Genomic DNA, 27,652 nt, shown 5'->3' with positions numbered 1-27,652 from the left:
TGGGCAACCACGTGACTTTTTGAATGTTCCTTGGCTATTTTGCATCCTGACTCCATTCTCCACCCAAAGACACCCATGAGGCAAAAGAAATTGGTTTAAAGACTCCCTGAGGCAACTAAAGCGACCCTTCATTCCACTCCAATACTTCCCCACTTTCATTTTTATTTCAGAAACAGACACTTTAGGGGTATAATTATCCAGATGTAGAATCCACCCTAAATCAATTAAGGATGAAGAGGGTGGGGAGAATCCAACAGAGTTAGCCAAAAGATAAAGCCTTGGTAAAAGCTGGGAATGTTCCAAAGAAGGCCAAGAATGTTCCAAATCAGAGAAATTCAACCATGTAAATACAAGATTTCTCTATAAATTGTTAACATTTTCCAAAAATATTGGTAAAAATGAGCCTGTGATCACACCAGCTGACTGTAACTGTTAATTTCATACCTAAACAATGGTTGAATCATGAATTTAAATTGAAGTCTAGTCAGTTTACAATGTTGTGTCAATTTCTGGGGTACAGCATAATCGTTCACTCATACTTATACATACATAGATTCGTTTTCATATTCTTTTTCATTATAGGTTACTACAAGATATTCACCATAGTTCCCTGTGCTATACAGTATAAACTTCTTGTTTACCTGTTTTATATATAGTAGTTAGTATCTGCAAATCTCTAAAATCACTTTTAAAATGCATCTACACATCCAAGTTATGCCTTCCAAAGGAATTCTTTTGGAATTCTTTCCTACCAATGAGGCTAAACTCTATAAAATATTAAAATTATATTTGCTGATTGGACAATATTTAGTTGCTATTTTCATTTGCTTGCTGATACAGCACAAACTAGGAATAAAGAAATAACAGTTGAAAAGTTTCTCGCTCTCATTCTGTGACTTCACAAAAATGAGTGCAGAAGAGTCGAAAATTATATGCATATTGTTTAGTTTCTTTCTGTTAAAGAAATATGATTACTTAAATCTCGTCACAATAATCTTCACACCAAGAAAAATGTTGGTCAGTGAGCTCATAATTACTCCCCATTCGAGTTATCATTTCCCACTGAGAAAAGGAAATGCCCTAAAGAAGGTGAACCGTTTTGTTTTCTTAACACAGAACATCTTAGAGATAGTAGACCCATGAGCATAACATAAAGGCAGAAGGGTGGGAGAGTGTCCCCCAAAAGCCCTTCACAATAAACAAATATTTGAAGAATTTAATGCAATCTTCTTTCTCCTGGAGGCTTGGCAGCTAAACATGTTCTCAGGCCGGGTGAGATTATGTTTTTCCATCACCCTCCTAAGGTCACTAAGACTGAAATCCAGAGACACTCCCTCCCTTACTTTTTCACCCTCTTCCCACCCCCATCCCCCCCCATCCCCAGTTCAAGCACTTAGCTCCTTCCTCGGTAAGAATCAAATGGCCTCATCCCTGCTTCATCACTAATTTTCAGTGTGACCTGTGTAAGTCAAATGACCTCTCTGAGACATTCTTTTCCTGTGGGTAGAGGAGGGGGACCGGACTCAAAGTTCTGTAAGTTCTTTCAAACTCTAAAGAGCACTTATCCATCTAACCACCCCCTGCCCAAAGCCACGAATTGCTTTCCATAACATTCTAACACCATTCCTGCTAATTTGCAATACTCAAGGTGTGAATTCTGGGGTCACAAAGAGGGAAAAAAGATGAAAGGAACGGATCCGTAGGGGAAGGGCCTTCTGTGCTCACCTGCCTAGCAGTAGAGGTGTTGTTCGAGTCCCACGTCTGCATCGTTTGGATTACTGCTGTGGTATTGTATTTACCCTATAAATTCTTGTTTGCCCGTAATAGCGTCCAGGCTGAGGTCCCTGAGAGTTACTGAGAAAAGACTGGGTGATGGAGTTCACTGTTCGGGTAAATGAGTACAGCAGGTCTCCCCAAAGATACCACCTTTCTCATCTATTTCCAAAAATTCCAGAAACCCACCACTGCTTCTTGTATAGTTTGAAGATGTTTCAGGCTTCCTTGAAAACAGGAAAAAAAATCACAGTGCACACTCAGGGTGTATTTTTAAAAAAATCATGCTGTCTAAACTCTCCTAGCACATTTATTTAAAGAGCAAAGATGGTTTAGCTGTGGAAGGGCCAGTTCTGACTGATGGCTTCTTTCTCACCAAGGAAGTTGAACACTAGGACGAGTCACGCCCAGCCTCTGAAATGACTTGTATTGGGTACTTGGCATCACACACTTCACTTGTGTGAACCTTATTTTACATGATGCAGAATGTGCTAGATCTTGCAGCCTGGCTTCCAGCCCTTTTGAGAGGCGAGGAAGCCAGATTCAGGGAGCTGAAATGACAGAGGTCCTGCACAGAGTTGCAGATCAGGGCCTGGCTCTCAAGTCCCGGCCTTTTACTCCTCCACGCCACTAAAGATAAGAGAAGGAAGACAGAGGATTTATTTAGCATCTGTTTTGTCCCAGACACTCTTCTAGGTGTCTTTACATCGCTGAGAGCATTTACTATGTTAATATAGCAAACATACTAAATTTATGCGTCTATATCGCATGTAATGTCTCTCTTAAATGACTTTTAAATATGTTTTAAGCATTCCTTTCCATACAAAGCTGGTCACTAGAACGTATGTGTGGGTCACGTTTTTTGTTGCTGAGCTGCAGTTGTCTGGTGTCATTTATGTTCTATGTGGCTGAGGGTATTATTGCCCAACACACACACACACGCACGCACCAAAAACAGCAGCACAGGTCAAGGGTGCAGTTTACGGCCCAGCACAGTTTGGCCTCCGCAAGATAACTAGCCCGAATGAGACTGAAGTGAGCGCTGTGCGAGAGTACGAATGGTCCCACTGGACTCGTAACGTAAAACAGACTAAACAAATTAAAACGGGCAATCAAAATCCCCACATCAAAAAGTGAGTTTCTTCACTTCCCAGTACTGCCTCTAAAAATAAATAAATAAACCTAATTACCTCCCCTCACCAAAAAAAAAAAAAAAGTGAGTTTCATGCTAAAGCAAGTGGACTGTTTTTGTCATATAAAACCCGCTGCCTTAATAAATCTCCATGCTAAATAGAGAAGAAATAGCAGTGTCAGAACCCTGCAAAATCCAGCCTTATTGTAGCTTCAAAATCCACTATTTAATTCCACTGTGTAAGTCGCTTTAGTTGGTCTTACTACAGAAAATAATTATGACCCTGGTCAAAGAAATAATAGTTAATAGTCCCGTAAAGACTTGATTTGCAGCGCCACCTGCTGGAAACAAATAGTGACTTGCTTTCAGGCTTTTTTTTTTCAGTTTTTAAAATGGCTTTTTGTTGTTTTCTAATGGATTAATAGGAATTCAGGTATCAGGGGTAATGGAAGAAGTCGGTGCTTATTGTATCTGATTACAGATAACAATTTGGAAGCTCTGTTTTTAAATAAACTGAAAGATAGTCATATGATGTCATTCAACTTTTGAATGACATGCAGACTACTGACGTGTTTCTTTGGAAAGTAAAACAGGTCATCACAACCAGCTTTTTAGCAGAGCGCTACGACTTTTTCTTATCCCTCTAAAGATTGGTTTTTACACTTGTAAATGCCTCTGAAATTAAGTGGACGAGCTCTTAGAGGTCATGAGATCATACCCCAAATTTGTTTTGTACGTTACCAAGGTCTTGTACTTCAGCCTCTTCCTTGACCACCGTCTTCTCCATTTATCTTTACTCTTACTCCACGACTCAGTACTTTCATCTCCTGAAAACGCAAATAAAATATTCTGAAACAGGAATGGTGCTAGCAACCGATTCACAGGCTATGAAAAATCTTTAAGTTAGATTTCGGCTTATTGGAAACAAAGCCTTCACATACATCAATGCCATATCTCTTTTGTGAAACTTTGTCAACCGCTCGAAGTCTAATGTTAGCACCCAGTTTGAAAAGCAGACCAGACCCCAATAGCAGGACTAGACAAATTGTCTTGAATTCACATGCGATGGATCGTAGAAGAATACTGCAGTCCAAAATAGTGAAAAACGGTATAAGGAAGGGAGAGATTTGCGTTCATGTCCCAGTGGTGTCCCTTAATAGATTCTTTGTAAGTCAATGAATTTCTCTGAGCCTCAGATTTACCAATTGTGAAATGGACGTAATAGCTTCTTACTTCATGGGATTGAGAGAATTTAGGGATATGTTAATATACCTGGCGATGTAGAGCTTTGACTTGGGTGCTAAGGAAAAAAACCAAAAAACAAAAAACCCCGACATTTCCTTTAACGTTTCTTTTTGGTTGAATAACAAACTAGTGTCTACTTCTAGTCCAAACCATGAGTCAAAGAACTCTTAGAACCAGGCATGTTGTAAGGCACTGCTGTAATTCAAGTCACTGTAAGTTATTGTCTGTTGTATTCCAGGCATTGTGTTACACACTGCTTGCTTTCATATCTGTACTAGTTTCAAACTGCTTTGGACTCTTAGAAGGAACAGACCTACAAAAATGTAATGTATGACTTATTTCTTAAGAGTCTTTTGTTGGTGTGCCTTCAGCTGCTAAGAAGAAAAAAAAGAAAGGAAAACTGTAAAACTAGGAATTCTTTGAGACAGAAATATCTTCATCTTTTTTCTCTCGACTCAAAAGAGCACAGATCACGTTGAAAGAGCCAATATTTTCCAGTTTAAAAAACACTAGGTTTTTTTTTCTTTATTCCACTCATCAATGAAAAGAAAGCTTTTGACAAATTTTTAGTAGTGAAAAAACACATATCTAAAGATCAGAACCTGAAGCTGACACTTAACTGGGGTCAACAGTACGCGGAAGAAGCTCACTGAACGTCTGTGGAATTTGGTCTCTGCTTTGGCCTTGACCCGAGTGTAAACTCTGGGGTGATGCCCCTCCCTTTTCCCTTCTGGAACAGGAGTGTGATATTAGCAGGCATACACATTTGGAAAGACTGTATGAAAGTTGTTATAGTTTGGTTACTTTTTTGGTTTCTTGGAAGAAAAAGAATGATAAAGATTCTGTTTTCAGAAATCAAAGATTGTTTGCATAGCTTCCAGGGGACCCATTGTTTGCACCCATCGGGTTTATTTACTTTGTGTTTTGCTGCCCTGGGACAGGAGGAGACACCCTGCTGAGTAGAAGCCCGCTGAAAGCTTTTAATAAGAAAGCTGTTTTTATAAACAGAATTTTAGTGACAAAACCACATGGGGATACTGAGCTCTGCCGTGCGGACCATTCTCTTAAAAATCTCTGGGTAGATGGAAGGGGGGAGGGTAGAGCTCAGTGGTAGAGCGTGTGCTTAGCATGCATGAGGTCCTGGGTTCAATCCCCAGTGCCTCTGTTAAATAAATAAACCTAATTACCTCCCCCCACGAAAGAAAACTAAACAAAAATTTTAAAGCGATGGGTAATATGATTCTCAAACTAGAGAACCTTGGAGGTGTAAAGACCTCAAAAGGCTTCTCATTGCCAAGGCCGCAGCAGCACTTTGCCGGCTGCAAAGAATGATGCAGAACTGAACCACTGTGAATATTGTTCTGACTCCGTCTTGAGCCTCAGTGCTGGGCTCTTGTGAGACTATCCACTGGTGCCCTGCCAGCTTCATCTTCTGTGTCGCTTTAGTTGAGGTATAGTTGATGTATCACGTGTTCATTTCTGATGTAAGCATAGTGGTTCTGTTACACATATATTCTTTTTCATTATAGGTTATTATAAGATATTGACTATAGTTCCCCGTGCTCTGCAGTAGGGCCATGTTGTGTATCAGCTGCATATGTTGTAGCTTGTATCTGGACTGGCACTCTTACCAAGAGCAAATGGCCCAGAGAAGTGAGTCTTCCTCTCCACTGAAAGTGTAAAGTGTGATTTTTTTGTTTTCCTTAGAAAAGACAATGAGAGGTAAACTTTTCATTGTTCGTGTTTCTTATGCTGACATTCTTTAACACTCACCTAGAAGTCAATGTAATGGCTCCAGGCCAGGAATGTTAACGGTGAAAAGGTCATATGCAGTCATGGCCAGAAGTAGAAGGAAAGATGAACCTTACAGTTTATCACGGGAGAAGGACACACATTCATTTATAAATGAATTTACAAAAAAGGTATATGCTGAGACCACCAGCTTGAGAGCAAAATCAGGAGGTAAATAAATGGCACCAGCGTTGTGATGCTTAAATCCCTCACCTTTCTTCCCTCTGTTGCAAAAGTTCGGAGTATATGGAGGCACGGGATGGGGGGGGTGTGACAGTTAATTTTATGTGTCTACTTGGCTGGGCCATGATGCACAGATATTTAGACATTATTCTGGATGTTTCTGTGAAGGTGTTTTTGAGGTTGCTGGGTTTTGTTTTTGTTTTTGTTTTGTTTTTGGACTTGAATAAAGCAGATTATCCTCATAATATGGATGGGCCTCGTCTGATCATTTGACGGTCTTAATGGAACAAAGGCTGACCTCCCCCAAGGAAAGGGGAGTTCTGCAACAGTCAGCCTTGAACGGATACATCTCAGCTTCAATGACCTGGGCCCAGTGAAGTTGCCACCACTGCCTATCCCTTGGCCAAGTACTAACTTAGACTCTACTTACTGGGGCCACTTAGGGGCTGAACCCCTGGGTATGGTGTGTGGCCCTTCTGATTCTGCTTTTCTGTTCTGGTATTTCTTCATGTCATTTTATCATGCCACATTACTTTATTATTAATCACTAAAAACAGATGCCACACCTAGAACAGAGCCTGACACATAGTAGGTCCTTTGTAAATATCTGTTAAATGAAAGATGAAAGAAATGCCACAAGCGCAAAGCCCACCCGAATAAAGCCGAAATGAACACGGTTCCATAAATTCTAGATGTCACATAATCGGCATGGGTTCCAAGCAGAAACACAGTCAAGGGATGGCATTTTTCTGAACACCTGAGGAAGGACAGGAGCAGGGTTGTCACAGTTGAGGAAGACTCTTGCATGTGAGCACATGAGAAACCAAGAGATCCCGGGCACTTATCTATTTAATCTTATTTAAAAAACACCTCCATCTGTTTGATCCTTGCCGGGGTCCGAAAAAAAGATTTGAAGCCAGAGTGGCAAAGTATCTTCCTTTTATCCTTGAAGCGCCCACGCTTCCCCCAAAAATAGTTAAAGCATTTTTGCTCATAACTCTTTTCTCGTTCAGGTTTTAAGGTAGACTATAGGCATTATCCAAGCCTTATCTCATCAGTTCCCTTAATAGTTTGAATCTAACACCACACAATTCACCAGCAGGTGGAAAGAGTAGGTCTTTTCAAAATAACCCACTAAGACTCACGTATCCAGCAGGCTGGCAGAAACGAGGGCTGCTATCGGTGTTAGTTCAGGTCTGCCCAGTGCTGCACCACTCAGTAAGGCTGTAAGAATTGCACGGTACTGTATAGTCTTTAATAGTCCAGCAGCACCTGATTAGGCATGCTTGGTTTAACGCAAATGACTCTGAACCACAATTTAGGCTTAACTTCCGCTTCCTGCTCAGCCTTTACCAGGTTTACGAGATTGGACGAGTGATTAATCTTTCAGTGTAAGTTTCCCCGATAAAGGGGGCGGCAGGGAACACAAGTCGGAATGAGACCTTCTAAATCTAATATTTTCCACACACCCGCACCACCACCACCATTTCTTTCCTCTGCTCAGGTGCCCGGTGTCAGCGAGGCTTAGCTATCTGAAGAGCTCTTCCCACCCCCCTCAGAGCCCACCCCGCACCCCGTTAAGGAAAGCGCTGACACAGCGTTCATGTGAACCACTCAGACGTCCGTTAGCAGAATGAACGCAAACGCTCCTTCAGAGAGGAAGCAAGGAGGAAACACAGACGCTGTCACTGAGTATCAGTGCCATCTTGCACAGATGTCTGAATCTGTCCGAATCTCAGCGTTTCCCCTCCCCTCGAACCATAGGGGTGACATTATTACCTAGGTCTAAAGTCTCAGGTGTGCATGAAATACACATTTACTTTTCCGTAACTGAAGTTTATTTCCGGTATGAATGCCCAGTCCATTTATCACTGGAAACTAGCCCAGTCCTGTCAGGTTTGCTTCCCGCCATAGGCACAAAATGTTCCCTTTCCTCTGAGTAGTAGCTAAGGTAAGCGAGGAAGAGCATACGGGGAAAAAGAATACAGTAGTTTAAAAAAAAAAAAAAGATGAAACAAAGAATTTCCTTTGGGAAAACAGAGAAACAGAAATGAAATTCAACCAGGAATGTCACTCATAACTTAGAGCCAGGGCCCACTCTCATCCCTTTCACCATCCCTGGTACTAAAGGTGACCCTGGAGGAAAACTTCCAGCCCTGGGGAAGCGCAGTGACTCCACCCCTCCTCTCCTGCCTATGAACCACAATCTGCCTCTTCGGGGGAGGGAGAATGGAAAGGAAATGACTCCCTTCTTTATTCATATTATGGTTCCTTTAAATTTCAACTTTACAGGCAAATCATTTGCTGCTCCACAACTGGATTTCTAGAAGTATATTCTAAGCAAACAAGACAATCACACAAATGTGCACATGCAAAGACGCTCATCACAGGACTGCAGGGGTTGATGACGTCAGTGAAGGCGCATGTGTACAATGGAACATGGGAACAGACACGAAACAGTCTGTTCCATATTTATCGGCATGGAAAGCATTTTTAAAATATCATAGATACCATGAGCTTGTCTTTGTGGAGAAACAACACATGTATGTGCGGCTAAAGAATCTGGAAGCACAGGTACCAAAAGTTTAAGTTCAGGGTGGCATTCTGAGTAATTCCATTTTCTACTTTATAACTGACTGTGTCACGTGGTGCCTATTACAACATGCATCTATGAATTTATAAAAGTATTTTTCACAGGCAATGCTTGCACATGGTGCAAAGTTTAATGGACGCAAGAGTGAAACGATTAAAACCAAGCCTCCGTCGCTCTCACGTTCCCCTTCGGGAGGCAGTGACCGCTTCCTCTGTATTCCTTAGTCTTCCTAAGATGGTTTATGCTTTTCCATGTCTTCCTTTTATAATCTGAAAAGCAATAATGCTGGTTCCAGTTTGAAAAAAATAATTTCAGGAAGATGACAATGAAGTCTTTAAACTTGAAAGGAAGAACCCAAAGCAAGCATAGGACTACCTGGATTTTTTTCTTTGTTTTACAATAAGGCAGTGGACTGGAAATACTGAACATATTTCCCAATTCTGGGCTAAGAAATAAGCTTTCTTCATTGTTACATTTATTTATGTTTCTTCCTCCTCCCTGTATTTGAGGACAGAATTGAGGACAGAATTGGTGTCCTGCAATTTCTGTGTTGTCCACAGTGCCTGTGTGCAATAAAATAAACCAATTAAAACAATATTTCAATTATACTATTTATATTATATCAGGATTTTATGTTATAAGGTTTCATGACTGCTAAAGAATAGTTTGTATACAGCAAGCAGGAAATATATAGCTGCTTAAGTGATAAATAAATGCATATGATCTGAAACAAGATTGAACAGGTTTATCTTGAGCTGCAGTGTTGATAGATGCTCCCAGGGTACTCCCTACGTGCCAGGTGTGGATTCCAAGCACCTGACAGGTATTAATTCACTCAATCTTCTTAACCATCCTATGAAAAACTTACCTTATTGTACAGATTAAAAAAACAAGGCATAGAAAGAATAAGTAACTCACTCAAGATGGTCACATGGGCTCTGGGGAGGTGTTGCCCAGGTCAGTGAGCCGGTACTTTTCAGCTAAGCCTCTTAAAGCATCTTATAGCAGACAAACAGAAATAAACCAGTGCTTCAATAAGGCACTTAGCACCGTTGTTTGTTGTTATGCCAAAGATAAATATCTGCACATCACGGTGGAGCTGGGACGCTTGAATCTCTGCCTCTTGCTCGTGCGTCCCGACCACACTCCATCACCTGAATACCGCTGAGTTGCCTCCGTTGCAGGTGACGGAGCACAGTCCAAGAAAGTGAAAGAAAATATGATGGATGTTTGCCATTTAACGGGATGTTAACTGAGTATTCAAAAAACGTTAAAAGGTATCAAACAGCAAGCGACTGGAGAGTGAGGTCACCGTTATCAGTGCCAGGGTCTGGTCTTAAACTTCGAGGAGTTGAACTTAAGTCTTTATGGTGGTTTTTATTAAAACTTGACCACATCCAGCAGCTGATGGAGACTGCAAAGAGACACTGTAAGTAATTAAAAGTAAAACCTAAGCTGGACCTTTTTTTCAGGATGCTGAGAACAATCAAGATACTGAATTGTCCTAAACTTGATTCAAGCAATGTGATAACAAAAACATGAATCCTTAGGTCATCTAGTGAAATATCTTATAAAGATGAAAGGAAAGGTGTGAATTACCATCGTTACCCAAAACATGGTCCTTGGACCAGCACCAGTGGCACAACTGTGTAGCAGGGTAGACTCCTAAGGTCCCACCCAGAAACATCCTGAATCCAAATCTGCATCTTATTGAGACCCCTAGATGGTTCAAATGCACCATTAAAGTTTGAGAAACACTGGTCTAGTTTAATTCCAGTATTTTACAGATGAAAAACACTGAATGCTGTGCATGAGCAAACTCTCAATGCTCATGCTCCACAGAGATCAAGATTAAAATGCAAATTGGAAAACAGAAAAGGATGGACACAAAACTGACTCACCCACCGAGTTCTAAACTGACCACCACGTGTATGAACGTATTTTGTGCTTACAAGCAAGAATTAGAGGTGATGTTGAAATAGGAAGTAAGTTCAGCTTTTCTGTAACCAGTTGAACTCCATAATCAATATACTCCTAGCCACCTTTGTCCCTACAAATGGGAATATAATGTCTTGGGCAAAATGTATTTCTTTTGTGAGGACAGTTTTCCTAACATCATTTTTTCCCCCAGTCTTCAGGTGCAACTGCAAAAAACATTTTTTCAGGCTGTCTTTTCTCCATGATATGATAATTACTACCATATTTAAAATGTAATCTTCTTCTAAAAATATAAATGTTAAATGCAACATCTTAGCTGTACACTGTGATTATCCATCATTTCCATTGCTCAATTGATTTTCCAAACAGGATCAAATCAGCTAGGTATTTATTAGAATTTTTTCCTCTTTTCCTTTTGGAGGAAAGAAGCATTCATATTTCCATCCATGGGGGAGAGAAAGCAATTATAGGTTATTTAAACATAGTTGGTCCCAATTCTGACTTTTTGGGAGGGGTTAATGATTAATTAGTATTACTTGAGAGTTCCTAATTGACTATGGCTTGAGAAATGATCAGCACTACTGGGAAAAAAAAATTGCAAGACCAGAGACACTTCTAGCAACCCAGTGGTCCCATCAGACCACAGTCATGATGCATATCTTTCTGCAGAGGATGATGGATGCCATTCAGGAAATTATCATCAGAGCTGGAATTATCATCCCAGAGTCAAATTCTCAAGGTCCTCTTTAGAAAGAATCTTTTGGCTTCAGTTACTTGTCCTTGACAAAATGAAACATGATATTTCCTAATACTTTGTGAAAGTTGAACGCTTTCTGCACAAAAATGGGCTGCCTATTTACAAAAAAGCCGAGGCATTATTTTGGAGGGAGAGCATCAAGCACAAAGTGAAGAGACTGAAGTTCTACTTAAACTGAACCTACATAGACAACCATACATGAGATGTTCCTCTCTTATCCCCCCAAACCCCAGACAGGGAGACAGAGAGGGAAAGTGGGAATTCCACCTACATCCTTTAATCACCCAGCTCCTCCAGTCTATACGGAAAGATGGGAAGGGGTTTCTGAATCAGTAACGAAGCACCAATTATGGTAGGTAAAGAGGCATTTGGAGGCACGAGGAAAACATGAATCATCGAAAGGTTTGGGGGGACTACTAGAAGCCTTACATTTAGGTTACAATTTAACTGATCTCATTTTATTCAGCCTTCTGGATCATATTTGATTTAGAGACTTTTTTTTTTTTTTTTTACAGTCTGAGTCTAAGGAGTCTTGTGATGACATGGTGCTTAATTCCTGAAGGCTTCATCAAACTCCCTTTTAATATATCTTTCATCACTGTATTATAGTCTGTCTGGTGACATACATCTTTCTGAAGATAATTATATCCCTCTGGTATTTTTTTATTCTTCAGTAACTTCCACAGTGTTTGAAATCTAGGGTCTTTGCTTTTTTATCTCATCCAGCATAACATTTTCCCTCCTGACGAGTTCTTTCTTAAAAAGACCCTAAAAGTTTTTTGTTTGTTTGTTTGTTTGCAGAGATTGATGACTTCTCTCACCAGGAAGTCACTCTACCTATTTGGCATCCTTGGGAAACTGAGGTAGAAAGTCAAGTGACATGTTGACGTCATATAAAAACTCAGCACCAGAGTTTGATCATCCAGGAGATAAATTCTGTTGCCTTCAGAAAGAAATGGTATCCTGAACTTGACAGAAATAATGATGATCCAAAAAAAATCAAATCCTAAAGTAGGAGAGAACTGCATAATTTCACCTCACTGACGTGCAAACCTGCAGAAACGTATTCTTAATGAAGATTTAGCCACTAAGACTTACAGTGAAACTCACATTACCAAGATTTTATTACCGAGCACATACACACACAGCAGGATTTTTAGTATCCTACGACGAAGTGTTATTTGAAATCATTAAAACTAAACTGCACCTGTCAAAATAAATCAACCAATACATTCAGTGATTCAGAATCCATGCCTCTTTATCTTTCCTATACATTCATTAATTCTTAATATTCTTTCCCATCATTAGCGTTTAATTTCCAAGTACGCCTGTCCTATAAAAATAGTGTATTAAAATGAAATTGGGTGTTTAATGCCCAGTTCCGTCTGTGGATTCATCTGGGCTGAGCTTTGTCGCAGTGTGCGCTTACGGGGCAGCTAGATGGTTTTTCCTCCCATAAAATGTTTTTACAGCTTTTACGCTGTAAAAGTCAGTCCAGCTGACAAATCGTGGCTGTTGCCTTTATGTAGGTCTGCGTGATTTAACTTGCTTCTGATTAACAATGGGGCTTCCTGACGCTGTCAAAGTAAGTCAAGTACGAAATGCCTGTCTAGAAATGACTGTTTTTAAAAGAGAGATTAAATAAACAAGCCATTCCTGCTGGTAAAAATAATTGATTACGTTGCTGACTATTTAATATTATGTTTAGCCAGAACTCCTTAGGGACCGTTTATTCCATTAGGATAAACAAAGAGAGAACTGAAGGAGAGGATGGGGGGAAGGGAGGGAGGGAACAGTGCTCCGTGGGGGGCGGGGGAGCACAGGAAAGGAGGCCACAGATATTTGTGTCTGAATAGGGCACAAGAAATGCCTTCCTTGCTGAGGTCACCAACCGATGGCATGAAAACACACACACACTCACTCCAGTGTCGCCACATTAAAAAAGGGGCCTTCATGTTTTATAAACAACTCCAGCAGCTAAGGACATGTGCAGTTAAGAAAACGGTTTGCTTGATACAATTTAGAATCTTGACTTCAGCAGGGAGGCACCTAATGGGTTTTAGTCTTTGCTTTCTCAGAGTCCAGTTTTGTTTCTGCTTTCTGGTCACACTCAGGAAAATCGAGTCACCGGGTTTCTACGGACGCCTTGAGTCGCAGCGTCAGAGAGAGAAACTGACCCCGTCTCCAAGGCTCCCTTGCTGAGTTAGGCAGAAAAGGCACCACTGGAAAGCATGGCGCGAGCCCCTCCCTGGCATTTCACTTCTATCTGCGTGATTTGGGATGGCTCTAGAATTTGTTGAGTCCATGCTTTCATTTTGAGACTAAGAAACATTTGTTTCTCCTGCTCTGGTGGATTTTGAAAGAAAGAAGGAGGTGTTGAGAAATCCACTGTGTCTTCTTTTTCTATTTGAAAAGAAAAGAATGCTTGTAAAACTCTTTGGTAAGAGGACAGCATGTGTCAAATCCACGTAGTAAGGCAGACTCCAAAAGATGAGCCTACGTAGAGAAACAAGGGCAGAACGAGGTCTGATTGCTAGGACTAGTGCAGTAGCTTAAAGGGATGTAACAGACAAGGCAGTTGGGAGAATTAAATGAGATAATGTGAAGGATTCTGGCCTGGAGCTCTACAGTCAACTCCCAGTTCTTCCCTCCATTTTTCTCCCTTTTCCTTCCCTTTCCACTTCTTATGAAATAAAGAGGATCAAGTGCTCATAAAACTGCTGGAAATCCACCTGACCGCCTGCAGAGCTTTCAGATGCTGTATCATTAAGTCCGTGATATTTTGAAAGAGTAATGCTCTCGACTCAAATGCTGCCAGAAGTCCCTTCTATTCAAAATGACTTGGTGTTCCCCTGAGCACATTTTGAATTTTTTTTAAGTGATCTGATCCATAATGATTTATTCAAAGATAGAAATCAAACGTGAGTTAACTTGTCGGACTCAGGAAGCCTACCCTACCTTTGAAGGAGATGACTGTTTAAATGATTTTAAATCCCTACTACATTCTCAGAAGCTCAGTTTATATCATGAAAAAACAGAATCAACTCGTACGATCAAAGTTGACCCAACAGGTATTTTTCTGCTTGTTTTTAAGTTATGTGCAGTCATTGATACCAGTGTCATGCTGTAGACCTCTCGCCATTGGTCCATCCCCTGCCTTCTCTAGGACTACCAATTACCCAGGACTGGAGAGGATTTCTCTTGGGAGGTGGTACCAAGTTTCTTTCATTTAATCACCAATTTACAAGCTCATTTGGATGAACCTGTCCTGTTGCTCCAGGCAACCGGACACCCCTGGAACGGCTGGACCGCATCACTGGGAAGAGGATCGGGATCACCACTAGGTGGCCAAGAGAAGCTGGAGACGGTAAAGGCGGGAAATGACCCGGATATTTATGGCATGGACTCCAGTTCCTTCCAAACCCAACACACACCTCCGAGGCATTGGAGATGGACAGCCCCGGGTTCCCAGGCGGGTTCTGAAACGTACCTGCAACTTATTCCATTGAGCTGGTTTTCCCATTGGTAGCAGGCAGGTAAGAGTGACAGCTGTACGGAATTTCGTAAGGATTAAGTAAGTTGGCACATAAAAGCACCCATCACACCAGAGTCATCTAATAAGTAGTGAGTGCAAACGTAATCGCTAACATTTATGAAGCATTTAATGTACTCCAGGCTCGGCAATGAGCATTTTATGGGCATTGTTCTTTTTGTTCTTCTCAACAACCCTAAGAACTCAGCATTATTACGCTCGTTTTACTGACAAGGAGAAAGTGGAGCCCGTTTATCTGACTTACTCAGGGTCCCACAGATGCTAAGCAGTGGATGGACGAGGCCGCTTCCGGTCTGTATAAGCCCACTGTGTTTTAATTAAATATATCGAAGAGTCACCCCCGGGGGAACCATGAGATGTGTAAATAATTTAGACCTCTCCAGAGAAAGTGGCCCTATGATTATGATTAATAAAAGTGTAAACAATGCTTAATTTAATAATTAATAGAAACAAAGAGATGATATGAAATTGAATTTTACACGAGTCATAAAAAGCAATGGGTCTTTCCAGTATCTATTTTAGAAGAACCTATTTATTCCAGCATACGTCGGCTCCATTTAAGTATCGATGGATACAGCGGAATCAGTCCAGAGAAAGGTCCTGGTGATCTGGAGAGAAGGCACGTACCCATGGGATAAAAGCCGGGACCTAGCTTAGGGCTGTCATCTCAATTCTGATTATGGCATCACCGTCGACGATCATTCAGAAACAGATACTATCTGCATGCAGCACTGGAATTCAGTCTCCGACTAAATTTTTAGAGGTTGTTGTCAGCTTGTTATTGAAAAATGATGCTTAATTATGAGAATGGCAAGGCGGGTGTTTTGTGTGTATTTTTTCAAGGAAAAATGGTTTAAACTCACCAAATGGGACCTGCGACTGTTGCAGACCAAGAGCGAGACATCCCACCGAACAGAAGAGGGGAAGCTTCCTATTAAAAAAAATGTGAAGTTTAATGAGATGGAAGTGGAATAAATGTGATGAAAGACAGCCCAAGCTACTAAGGACTTAGAGAAAGAGAGTGGTCCCCTCGTCTCAGGGCTGGAGGGTGTGTAGTTTTATCATTAATTGCATTCCTGTAACGTTCCGGCTACAGGGGCCTCATGTCCACTTTAAGCTCTATCTGGAGCTGGAGGAATTGGAAGATAATAAGGGGGAAATGAGTAATGAATCCTTTTTATTATGCGCTGTAAATGGCCTCCATTGAAACAGGCTGTGTTTAGACTGGTAATAAAAATGAGTGATGAAGGCAGACGTTTAACATGGGAACTCGTTCAAGCAAGGAACATTTTCTATTAAAAAAAAAAAAAGAAAAAACCTCACAAATAATTTAGGTTACAGAGAAATTCCTTGCTCGGAAACTTTCTGCAACTACTGCAGAGTTTTTATAAGGCTTGGGAAGGGGTAGGGGTGTGTGTGTGTGTGTGTTCCTTTTGTGACTTGAAACATCAGCAAGGATTGTAACAGTAGCAAAGGAACTTTATTTGTGCATTTGTCAGTGTGCAGACCTTTTTCCTCCATTGGGCGAACACAAGAGCACCAGGAGGGATGACATTCATCAGACATGAAGGGGGCACTGATTAGGTACCAGGGACCCTGGTAACATGGAGCTCTGTTATTCAGGTACTCAAACCATAGCCTTCTCTAGACCCTGAAATCATCCCAAATATTTATCACCCTTCTTGTTTGCATTTCCCACACACACAAAAAAATCTGATTTATTATTTTCTTACCCATCCCAGTGTAAGGGTCTGAAACATGGAAATGCTCATTTGTTGAGAACTTATGTTCCTAACACTCTAACCTGTCCTGGCAGCAGCAGCCCAGCAAGGTGGAGACTGAGAAAATGAAAGTTCAGAGAACGGGTCCGCTAAGAAGTAACAGCGCCTGGGATCTAGCGCTGAGGGGGCGGACTCTGGAGATCCACATTCTTTTTACTGCTCTGCCCTGCTTCTCGGAGTGGTTGCTGCCAAGTTAGGGTAATACTGCAAGGCAGTCACTTAACTGGAAATGATTGTGACAATAGAGATCACCGCTAGGCCAACAAGTTGTGTAGCTATCCAAGCAAGAGTGTGTGTGTGTGCGCACCCACACACACACACACACACAACACACACACACACAGCCCTCGGTCTTTTCCCTTGCTGTATGCACTGAAGCAAGTTCCCTGGCAGTTACAGAAGAAGCTGTGATTAGGAGGATGGAGTTGGGGGCTGGGAGGAGATGAGTAAGATAGGACAAAGATGAATTTAGAACAGAGACTGAGGAAAGCAACGCCAAGAGCCCCCCCTCCAGGCCGCCTTGCCCTGAAACAATCCGTCAGGGACTTAGCCAGTATAATTTACAACGATTTCAGGCCACGGAGACAAGCCGCACGCCCCCACTGGTCTTTGTCACAGGAAAATGTGGGTGATGGCATGGAAGAAAAATGATTCTCTTGCCAGTTTCACGTTGTTCCCACGTTAAGATGACGTGTGCAGTCGGATCTCTTGTGCTTCTAGGATACTTAGCATCCACTAGGAGACGCAGGATTACTGTAGGATATGCTGTTCAAGGTTTGCATTATTTGGGGGATGGAAGAAGTAGGTGGGACTTAGTTAAAATTAATAGTTTAGAAAAAATGGAGTCCCACTTCAAAGCAGACATTAAAGCAAGACCAGATAATCTTCACTGTTTCCGGCATCGGAGCGCCTGGGCGTTGGAGCCCGAAAGAGCCAGAAGTCGCTCAACTCTTTCCTACAGGCTGAGTGTGGCTTTCTTGAATCCTGAAAATGGCACTCAATCCAGGAATCCCTGTAAGCTGTGAAATATTAATATGCCATAAACTGGACACGAAGCGTAACCGCACGTGCAGAAAGTCAAATAGTCCACAAAAGTACCCAAACAGTAAGCCTGCAAAGAATGTATCCAGAAAGGTTGTCGTGGGAGTTTAAGAAGCCGCAGCATCAAACCCAGACACCTGACGTGGTCCCCACCCGGCTACCCACCAGTCAAAAGGAGAGCTAGAGACACTCGTTCCAACCTCAGAGGCATAGTCAGAGCCACCTGACCGCGCGCACCACGTTCTTTGCTGGTTACATCAGTCAGTACCTTGCTTCCCGTGGATTTTGTGACTGAGCCACCCGTCCCAGGCTGCTGGCAGGTCTCCACGTCCAGGGGCTGACAGTGGCTCCGTGCATTCAGATCCTCCAAAAGACATGTAGCTTTGGTTTTGCACGCATGCACTCTGCTCCCTCATCCAACTTCCTTCCCAGGGGAGCTTTCCTTGAACTCCTCAGTCGGCTCGCAGACCCAGGCTGCCCCTGGTCTTAGGAGGTGAGTGAGTGAGAAGGTGAGAGCTGAGGGTACCTAGCGATGGGGAGCCCAGCCTGAGAGCCACAACTTGTCGTGGGAAATGCAACATCAAAACAGTATCAGACAGGAGAGGAGTCTGGTGCCTTGACACACAAGAGGAAGTACCTGGGGACCAACTTCTCCAAGAAAGCTTAATTCATGCCATGTAGACGGCCGAGTCGGCTACATGGCCATCCACACGCTAGGTGTGACCCCCGACTTCACAGCTCATCATTTATTTTCCCTATATAGCCCGAGAGAGAATTCAGTATTAAAATACCCAGTTCAGCAAGCAATCACACGACTCCTAAGTGAGACGGACTGACGGCGGGGTACCAGCGGGTTGGGCAAACTATTTGCAAGCTGCACAACTCAGAGTCCTAGTCCTGCTCCACTGGGAGCCTTCAGCTGCCTCTACTCCATGGTAGCGGAAAAAGAGGCAGAGAATTCCAGCCCACAGTTCTGGACTTCTCCATCCCAGAAAAAGTATATATTTTTGAAACATTTTATAAATGATTATACAGCTATGTAACCCAGAATTTTAAAACTTTTCATTCCCATTCTTATTTTAAATGTTTTTACTCATAATTTTCATTGACCCTCTTTTTTTATCTTCCCCTTAATTCTTCTTACTTTTGTTGTGTTTGGTTGTTTCCTTGCTCTGTTCCTCAGTAAACCCATCCTAACGCTGGAGTGGGTTATGGAGAGCCTCACATTTCCTTGCAACTCGATGTCACTTTTTAAGTACATAAGAGCCAGGATTTAGAATCTAGATTCTAAAGTAGTGGTCTCCAAAATTTTGTATTGCATCACTGTAAAAAAGTCAATTAAAAAAATGCCTAAATGCTTTACTAAACACCTAATTCTTAGAGTTTGACCATGCACTAACATATTACACTGCTAATATAATTCTAATAATCTATTACTATCTGCTAATATATTAGACGGTCTAAAATCCCAGAAAGTGGGAAGAAGAATTTAAAGGATGAGAGAAAAATAAACTTAAATTAGAAGTTCTCAGTTTTCTTCCCACACATCATTAGACTATATCCATCATCCCATTTCTGGAGACCACTGATCTAGTGAAGAGGGGGGAAGACTTGATTAAAAGCACTTACGATGGAAAAAGTGGCTTTTTCCCCCCAACTCTGTTTATTGCAAGTAAATAAAAAACGCAAGAAAACAGAACTGCTCCCTGAGAAGCCAGAGGCAGCATTTCATCCTAAAATATGTTTAGCCCTGCAGTGTGGCTACAGATTCATTTTCTCTGGCAGAGAAAACGGGCTTGGTTGACACAGGTTTTTGTCCCCGAGGATGGGGCTGGGAGAGCAGGCTCCCCTGCGCACTAACCGTGGTTGCTCTGCACCCGTTTCTAAGGAGATGCTGCCAGCCGTTGAATGCAGACCTGCCCCCCCATCATTTATCTCTGCCTAATTGAACTCCCATTGGCTCTGTTCCAGCACAGTCCTGTTTCACCTAGTAATACATAGTCTTTCGCTTTCCAGTTTTAGAGCTAAACGGAGCCCTGGAATGAACCACTGTTCATCTGAACTATGTCCGCAGTGCAGGAACCAGTGCGCTGGGCGATCAATGCTGTTTCGCAGCAAATTGGCAGAGTTCAGCAGTTATTGGCTGGAACATCAGAAACCCAGATATGGAATGGCTTTTCCCCAGAATCCCTGGGGAACCTTGTTTGACAGGGTAAGAAAAAGAACTTAAGCTTTATTTAGCGTCTTGCTAAATTTTGGGAGTTCTAATGATGGCTGGAGTGAACGCATCAGGTAAATACTCTTTCATCTAGATGAGTGACATAAAATTTAGCACAAAATAAGTATTTACATCTCTCTATCCATGGGAAATATTAGGAACCGGAAACACATGTTTAATGCATGCCTCTGAGTTTCTGTACCCCAGAAATCCAAGTAGCCAAAGCTGAGAGAGTCAAGGTTTCTGTGGATGATCAAAATACCCAGGCTCAGATTTATAAGCACAAAGTCTAAAAGCTGGGTTGGGCCTCTCTGGGTAAGTAAATTAGCATTTGGATTGTTGTGCAAAAATAAAAATTCTTTAAAGTGTAAATGAAGGATGTGCTCCATACATTTGTTTATTAGGGGTTGTCCTTTTTGGGAAAGCAATGCACGTACCTGTAGAGGGGTGCACAAAGTTAGCGATCAGCCAACATTTCCGGAATGAAGCCCAGGCGGGAACAGTCGCTGACTTCGGGTTACGCGGTAGTCAGTGGTAAAGCCAAGACAACAGAACCCAAGCTCCTGCTTCCCAGACCGGTGTCCCTCCGTTTCCAAAATGCTGTTACGGTGCACGCCAGACAAGAGATCCTTGTTCCTTCTGGAGCGATAGCTCAGCCCCGCCCAAAAGCAAAAGTTCATTTATTTTTTTTTTCAAAGCCTTTGTGACAAGGAGCTCTGAATTCAGGTCAGCAAAATAAGTCGTTACCTGGATTTGCTAAATTGATCAACATTGGAACGTGACCAGTCGAGTCTGCCAACTTGCATATCTGGCACATACTGTCAGAAAATTCAGTTTCATTTGTTCGTTAATAAGCCCATTGTGTGGAAGACTGCCGTGGACTCTGAGAATGTTGGACAGGCTATGCCGTGGTCTGGGACGCTCCACCATTTAAGTCAGTTGGTAAGAAACATGGCTCGATGCCCTATATCATAGCGTAGTAACGGCTTCCTTTATTTTGTGAAAATAACCATGGTTCTCCATTTTTAAAAAATTCAAATAATAATATGGTTTAAAATAAAAAGTAAACCCCACACAGAGGCTTAGTCCAACTCCTCAACAATTCCTTGTGTAACTTCTGGATTCTGTCCTGCAGACACACACCCACAGGTCTTTTTATTTACATATAGAAACAGGGACGTATAAATCATGTTATTCTGTTGCTTGATTTTTACAGTTGGCAATATACCGACAATCTTTCTAGCTTAGCACACGCAGCTCTATTAATTTCCTTCTAGCTATGGAGTATTCCATTGAGATGACGCACGATGAACTGTTAACCAGGCCCCTGTTGTGAACGTTACAGCCATTTGCAGTTTTCACCCTGGCAAACCATACAGCAAGGTTCCACTTTTACATACGTCCTTCTGTGCATTTTCTGTGTGTTTGTGGAATAAATTCCTATCACTGGAATTGCTGGATCCAAGGGTGTATTCATTTTCTCATTCTGTTAGATCTCACCAAATGACACTCAAAGATCACTTGAAACAAACACATGTAACAGCGCTGCGCTGATTCCCGCCCCATCCACAGTGTGTGTGTGTATGTGCTGGTTTCCCAAACCCTTGCTAGCGCCTGACTTTGTCAAGGTGACAAACAAAGAGTGTCTCAGTCCAAGGTATAGTTCTTAATTCTCAGTGAGCGTGGGCATCCTCTGTGGAGACTCTGTTTGTGATGGTTTTTATGTTAACTACCTGCCTGTTCCATTTTCCTTTTCAAATTCTTTATTTCACAGTCCCTTAATATTTTTTCATCTTTGTCTTATGTGTTGCAAAGATTTCTTTCTGAGTTTGCCATCTCAGTCTTTGGTACATTTCAAGATACCGAAGTTGAAGCAATTTATAGAGTTACATGTGTATCTAGATACATACATGTACCTCATGTACGTAAGAGAGATTAAATCATTTTCCTATGACTTCTGAGGTCCTGCAGTTTGGGTCTTGCTTTGAAAGGACTTTCTCCACTCTGAATTATAAAGTAAATTATCCCATATTTTCTTTTAGTGATTTTATGGTTTTACTTTAAAAAACTGAAACTTTGGACCCTGTCTTCCACTTCAGGTTAGCATGTAGAAGGATATGAAAGACCTTTGTTCGCCTGGTAACACCAAGAAAAACCCAGACGTGTAAAAATCGCACTTTCCCAAGGGGCTAACAAAGATCAGGGAAACGAAAGCTTAATGAACTGCATTTCTGAGAAACGAGCCCTTCTCTGGCAAAGGGAGGGTCAGGACAGCCTCTGCTCCCAGGGAAGGGTTTCTGGCAGAGAGACTTTGCAGGGAGGAGGAGGAATTAGCTGGCATTCAGGTGGTAATGGAGGCCAGAGGGGTGAACGGAAATATGGAAGAGCCCCAACTGCAAAAACTAATTGGCCCACCGATGTTCACATTCCCACCCTTACCCTCCAACTTTGACAAAAAACAACCAGTGAAAAAGGGTTAAAGTGCAGAGCCAAATCTCAAAGACCTCTTGTAGGCACACAGTGCTTGGGTTCCGGGGCTCTGCTGAGTTAAATTCACGGTAAATGGAAAATATTAAAATGGAAGCCCCCATCAGCTCAACTATGGAAAAATTCAAAAAGGCAGCTGTAGTGTAGGAGTTGAGGGTTGGTCTACGTGTCAGTCATGTCAATCTATGCATCAGCTCAGACTCAGGTCAGTTTGACTCTAGAAGGAATCTAAGTTATCAGCCCTTCACCCCGTCAGCAGAAGACAAGGGCCTGCTTTCTCTGAGAAATAAAATCAAAACATTGTTGTACTTCAGTCTTCATTGTCTTTGAATATACATATTTTAGATACAATAAAAAATTATGAGGCATAGCTATATATATGTGTATATATAATGGAATATTACTGAGTCATAAAAAGGACAAAATAATATCATTTGCAGCAACATGGATGGACCTCAAGATTATCATACTAAGTAAAATAAGTCAAAGATAAATATCATATATTATATGTGGAATCTTAAAAAATGATAGAAGTGAAATTATTTACCAAACAGAAACATATTCACAGACAGAAAGCAAACTTATGGTTACCGGGGGGATGGGGAGAGGGAGAAATTAGAAATTTGAGATTAGCAGATACAAACTACTACATACAAAATAGATAAATAACAAGGTCCTACTGCAGAGCACAGGGAACTAAGTTCAATATCTTGTAAAAACCTATAATGGAAAAGAGTCTGGAAATAATATACATTTACATACGTATGTGTATAATTCGCTGTACACCTGAAACTAACATTGTAAATCAACTACACGTCAGTAAGAAAAAATGAAATTGTCCATTCCCGGGTGTATTTGCGTCCTGTGGCTGTGGTAACAAATTATCACAAATTTTGTGGCTTAAAACAACACACATTTCTTGTCTGATGATTTTGGCAGCCATAAGTCAGAGACGGTTCTTTCTGGGCTAAAGTAAAAAGTCAACAGAGCTGCGTCCCTTCTGGAGGCTGTGGGGGGAGTTTATTTTCTTACATTTTGAGGCTTCTGGAGGTTGCCTGCTTCCCTTGGCTTGTGGCCCTTCCTCCATCTGCAAAATACATCACTCACTTCAACCTCTGTTCTTGTCACTACCCTTTCACCCTGTGCCTCCTGCTTCCCCTTACAAGGACCCTTGTGATTGCATGGGGATCACTGGACAGTCCTCGCCTTCCTCCACCTCGTATACTTCCCACCCCCCTCCACCCCTTCCTCACTTCCTCCATGGAAATTTGCACCCCTCTTACCGAGTACTTATCATAAACTACCTCACACTAATGAATTACTTCTGCACTCCTTTAAGCACTCCTACTGGTGAGGAAGATACTTGAAGGTACTCATCTCCGCACGTCCCTTACCCCTAATATGCAATGTACACACTGCAAATACAGGTTAAGTGACAGGGGATATTTTTTAAGGACTCTGGGCTTACACTAGGCAGCAAAATATTAAAACACAAAGTCTCGGTTGCAGCCCAGAGCAGTGGGTTCCAGTGATGCGTTTCAGCCAGCACAACCATTAACAAGCGGCTCCCAGGCTCCTGCGAGCCTAATTAGCCGCGAGCTCAGCTGGGCGCTAAAGGCACTACAGGAGGAGCAACTGTGGGCGCTACCTTCATAGCAACAGGTTAAAGCTGCTGATTTATGACTCTTGGCGGGCATTCCTGGCCCTAGACCGGGGGACACCGGAGTGGCAGCCAACGAGGCCACTGGTGATCCCCCTCCACCCAGCCCAGCCTCCCCCACACCGCGAGGGCAGAGTTCCAGGTTCTCACTGAGCTGGATTTGTCTAAAGCGAGACAGTCAGAAACTCCAGAGACGAACTGTAAAGAGAAGGGGCACCTCTTAGGAACAACTCTGAGTTAAATCAACACTTGGCTGTTTTGCCGTCGAACCTTGACTCCCCAGTCTCTGCCCCGGGTCGGTTCCTGCCCAGCGTCCAGTGCCTTCCTGCCGATCCAGCTGTTTCCTCCAAGAGGCCGCATGGCGACCACGTACAGTCTCTGACTCTTTTCTTTTCCAGGCCATCAGTCTCTGTCCTTCCCTTGGGGCCATGGCGGGGGCCTGGAGAGCACATTTTGCTAGAAGTATTCATTCTAAAGTGTCCGTGGTTACAGGCACTCCCCTCCAAGGGCCATTTTCATCGTAAATGCTGGCTTCTGGGCACTGCCTTAATCCAAAGACAGGAATCTTTTTAATGGATATTTATTCTCCAGGAAGCACGGAGTGGAAGTGGGGAGATGGTGGGAGGGACGAACAGGTGGAGCTCAGAGGATGTGTGTGATACGAGACCAGGGGAACCCTGGTGCAGACTGTGGGCTCTGGGTGCTGAGGACGTGTCAGTGAAGGGTCATCAGTTGTAACAAATGTCCCATCCGGTGGACAACGTTGATAATGGCAGAGGCTGTGCATGTGTGGGGGCCGGGAGTATACGGGAAATCTCTGCACCTTTCTCTGCACTTTTCTGTGAACCTATTTCGCTTTTTTTGGGAGGGGGGAGGTAATTAGGTTTATTTAATGTTTTTAAAAATGGAGGCACTGGAGAATGAACCCAGGACCTCGTGCACGCTAAGCACGCCCTCTACCAGTTGAGCTGTACTCTTCCCCCATCAATTTTGCTGTGAACCTAGAACTTTGCTTAAAAAAAAAAAAATCTTTAAGAAAAGCTTACCAATATTGATATTTTTCCTCTAGAGTAAACACATCCTTAAATGTCCACTGCCCACATCCACCAAGGAGAAACAATAAATTTTAGTGCAAAAGGACTCCTTGCCTTGAGATACTCAGAATATTACCCACCACAGTACTGTTGTCGGCCAGGTTATAAGGAGTCTCCATGAATACAGGTAATTATCTTTCTGTAAGGGTTAATTTAGGATCCTAAGCTCTTTTTTTCATTTAAAATTTGTATGCCTGTGCTGTATTTATTTTTCTTTATTAAAATGTGTATTTTTTCTCTTATGACTTACTTTATACTACTTTATGATGGAAAATGTAGAAAACAAATCTGAAAAAAAGAAATTTTTTCCATTATCCCACCACCCAGGATTCGCCCAGTGAGTTTTTCCCTATGCCTATTCACTTTTAAAAGTCAGGACCACACCCTCGTTAATGCAATCTTTTCACATTTAGTAGAGTTTGACCGTCTTGTTACATCAGTAAATCGTCTTCTGTGTCATCAACATGCCAAGTCCATCTGTGGAGTCGCTGACCTCTCCCCTCCGTTCAGGACTGGGCAAGGTGACCTACGTGCTCACACGTCACAACAGCTCTTCACTCACCCACGGCCAACGTCCCCCCACCACATCTCACACACACACACACACACACACACACACACACACACACTCCCCTGATGGGGCCAGTCAGAATCTCTCTCCCAGGAATGTGGAATCAGGCTGTGAAACACGGGTCAGCTAGACCCTGATGGAGGTCTCTGTACTGAACGGTCCTGCAAGTCGGCCGGGACTGGTGAAATCACGAGAAAACACTGCCTGCAAACAGAAGTTCCATGGAGGCCAAGCGAGCCGATCTGCGAAGGAAGCAGGGTAACAGCGCGGCCTGTAGCGAGGCAGGGCGCCCACGGGTGCCGACGGGCAGATCTCCGAGGGGCCTTGCCACCCGGCTTCTCCCGGGAGGCCCGGCTGAGATCACTTCCTGAGGCGTTCACGAGCATGTTTTGATCTTTCAATATTTTATCTTTTTACTTTACTGATATAAGTGGATTTCAACTGAAACACCTTGACGCTTGTGAGTCTCATATCAGTCCTCATGGGTGGTGTCCAGACCGACAAAGTTCAGAACTGAGGGCTGAATTCCTCCTACTCAAGCATAGAAATACACATCTTAGGAAGAGTGCCTTTGCTTGATGTATTAGCATTGCCCTTACAAGGCGCTTTCCTTAGGTGGGTAACCAGGCCCTCTATTAACTTTTTGCTCCTGAGTCAGAAGTGCTTGCTAATTGATTTGGGGTAAGAATTCCTACAAAGATGTGACGATTCTGTGCTCTGGTTATTGAAGGAGACCAGCCAGGATTCTCCCCTTCAAAAACTGAGAGCAGTGCCTTCTCAATGAGGCACGCGTGGATGGTGAGGAAGGCAGAGCGCCCCTCCCTACACGGTGGAGATGCGAGGAAGTCCTCTCTGCAGCCGCAGCTTAGATCTAGTGCAAACGTACATTCTGCTTTTCCCCCAGATAAAAGCATTTCCAGCACCAATCACATCTCTTGTTTTGGAGACTTCCACTTGGCAGGATCAAGAGGGTTGATTTATAAATGACACGTCGGTGTGCAAAACAGATCCAGGTTCACTGGCTGTGAGCCCACTCCCTGCCCCCCCCCCACCCCGCACGAGCAGAGGCTTCCTTTCATTCCCAGCTAACGGCTTCCTTCCGCAAACATGGTTAGTTCCTGCCCCTCAGGCTGCGGCGGGGTCAAGGCCAGCATTAGTGTCCTTCTGGTGCAAAAGAGAAGACGAGGTCCCCGGGTTTGCAGATGCAGAACTCAAAGCGCGACCTCCTTGTTTGCTTTTTACTGATTCGTATTCGAATTGGGTCCCTAAGCCTCCACGTTTGACCGTTTTCACTGGTGAAGTAATTTGCTTCTGTCTTTTTTTTTTAACCACCAGATGCAGAGCTCTTTCTGTTGGAATAAAATCTTTCCAGGAAAGAGGAAATAAATGCCTCAACCCTCCTCTCCCATAATCTGACGCAAGAAACGCAGCTGAGTGAAAGATATGTCACTTCCCCAGCAGACACTGGAAAGGAGAAATTCTTCAGCAATGAAGACTGGTTACTTCATGGGGACCAGTTCCTGGACGTGTGTGTGTGTGTGTGTCCCAATATGTTGGGTACAGTTTTGGATCATTGGATCACACTGACCACAAGGGACAGAAAAACCACAGTGGCCCGCTATGACCCGTCTTCCTCCCCTTCCCTCCACTCTCTCGGCTGGTGGCCTCACAACTTCACGGATGCAAGAAGAAGTGCAGGGAGGATGGAGAGAGGGCGGGAGGCTCAGGCACACAGAGCATCACTCACCTGCTCACTTACCCACATCTGCTCTTAACCTTCCTTCTTGACTCCAACCCACACGGGACCTGTGGACTATGGGCCATGGAAATCCAAG

General features: G+C 42.8%; 1 long non-coding RNA gene across 1 annotated transcript; it reads right to left on the bottom strand.

Moving 5' to 3' along the window:
* Positions 1-3,646: 3,646 nt before the first annotated feature.
* On the bottom strand, positions 3,647-27,652 carry LOC140691450 (uncharacterized). The gene is made up of 3 exons (XR_012067074.1): positions 27,577-27,652; positions 15,829-15,896; positions 3,647-3,732 (listed from the first exon to the last, which is right to left on the bottom strand). It is a non-coding gene; the product is annotated as an uncharacterized lncRNA (long non-coding RNA).

Source organism: Vicugna pacos, chromosome 35, assembly GCF_048564905.1.
Source record: "Vicugna pacos chromosome 35, VicPac4, whole genome shotgun sequence".
Classification (NCBI taxonomy): Eukaryota; Metazoa; Chordata; class Mammalia; order Artiodactyla; family Camelidae; genus Vicugna; species Vicugna pacos.
Note: the sequence above shows the minus strand (reverse complement) of the source record. Positions and strands in the feature narration are given on the sequence as shown.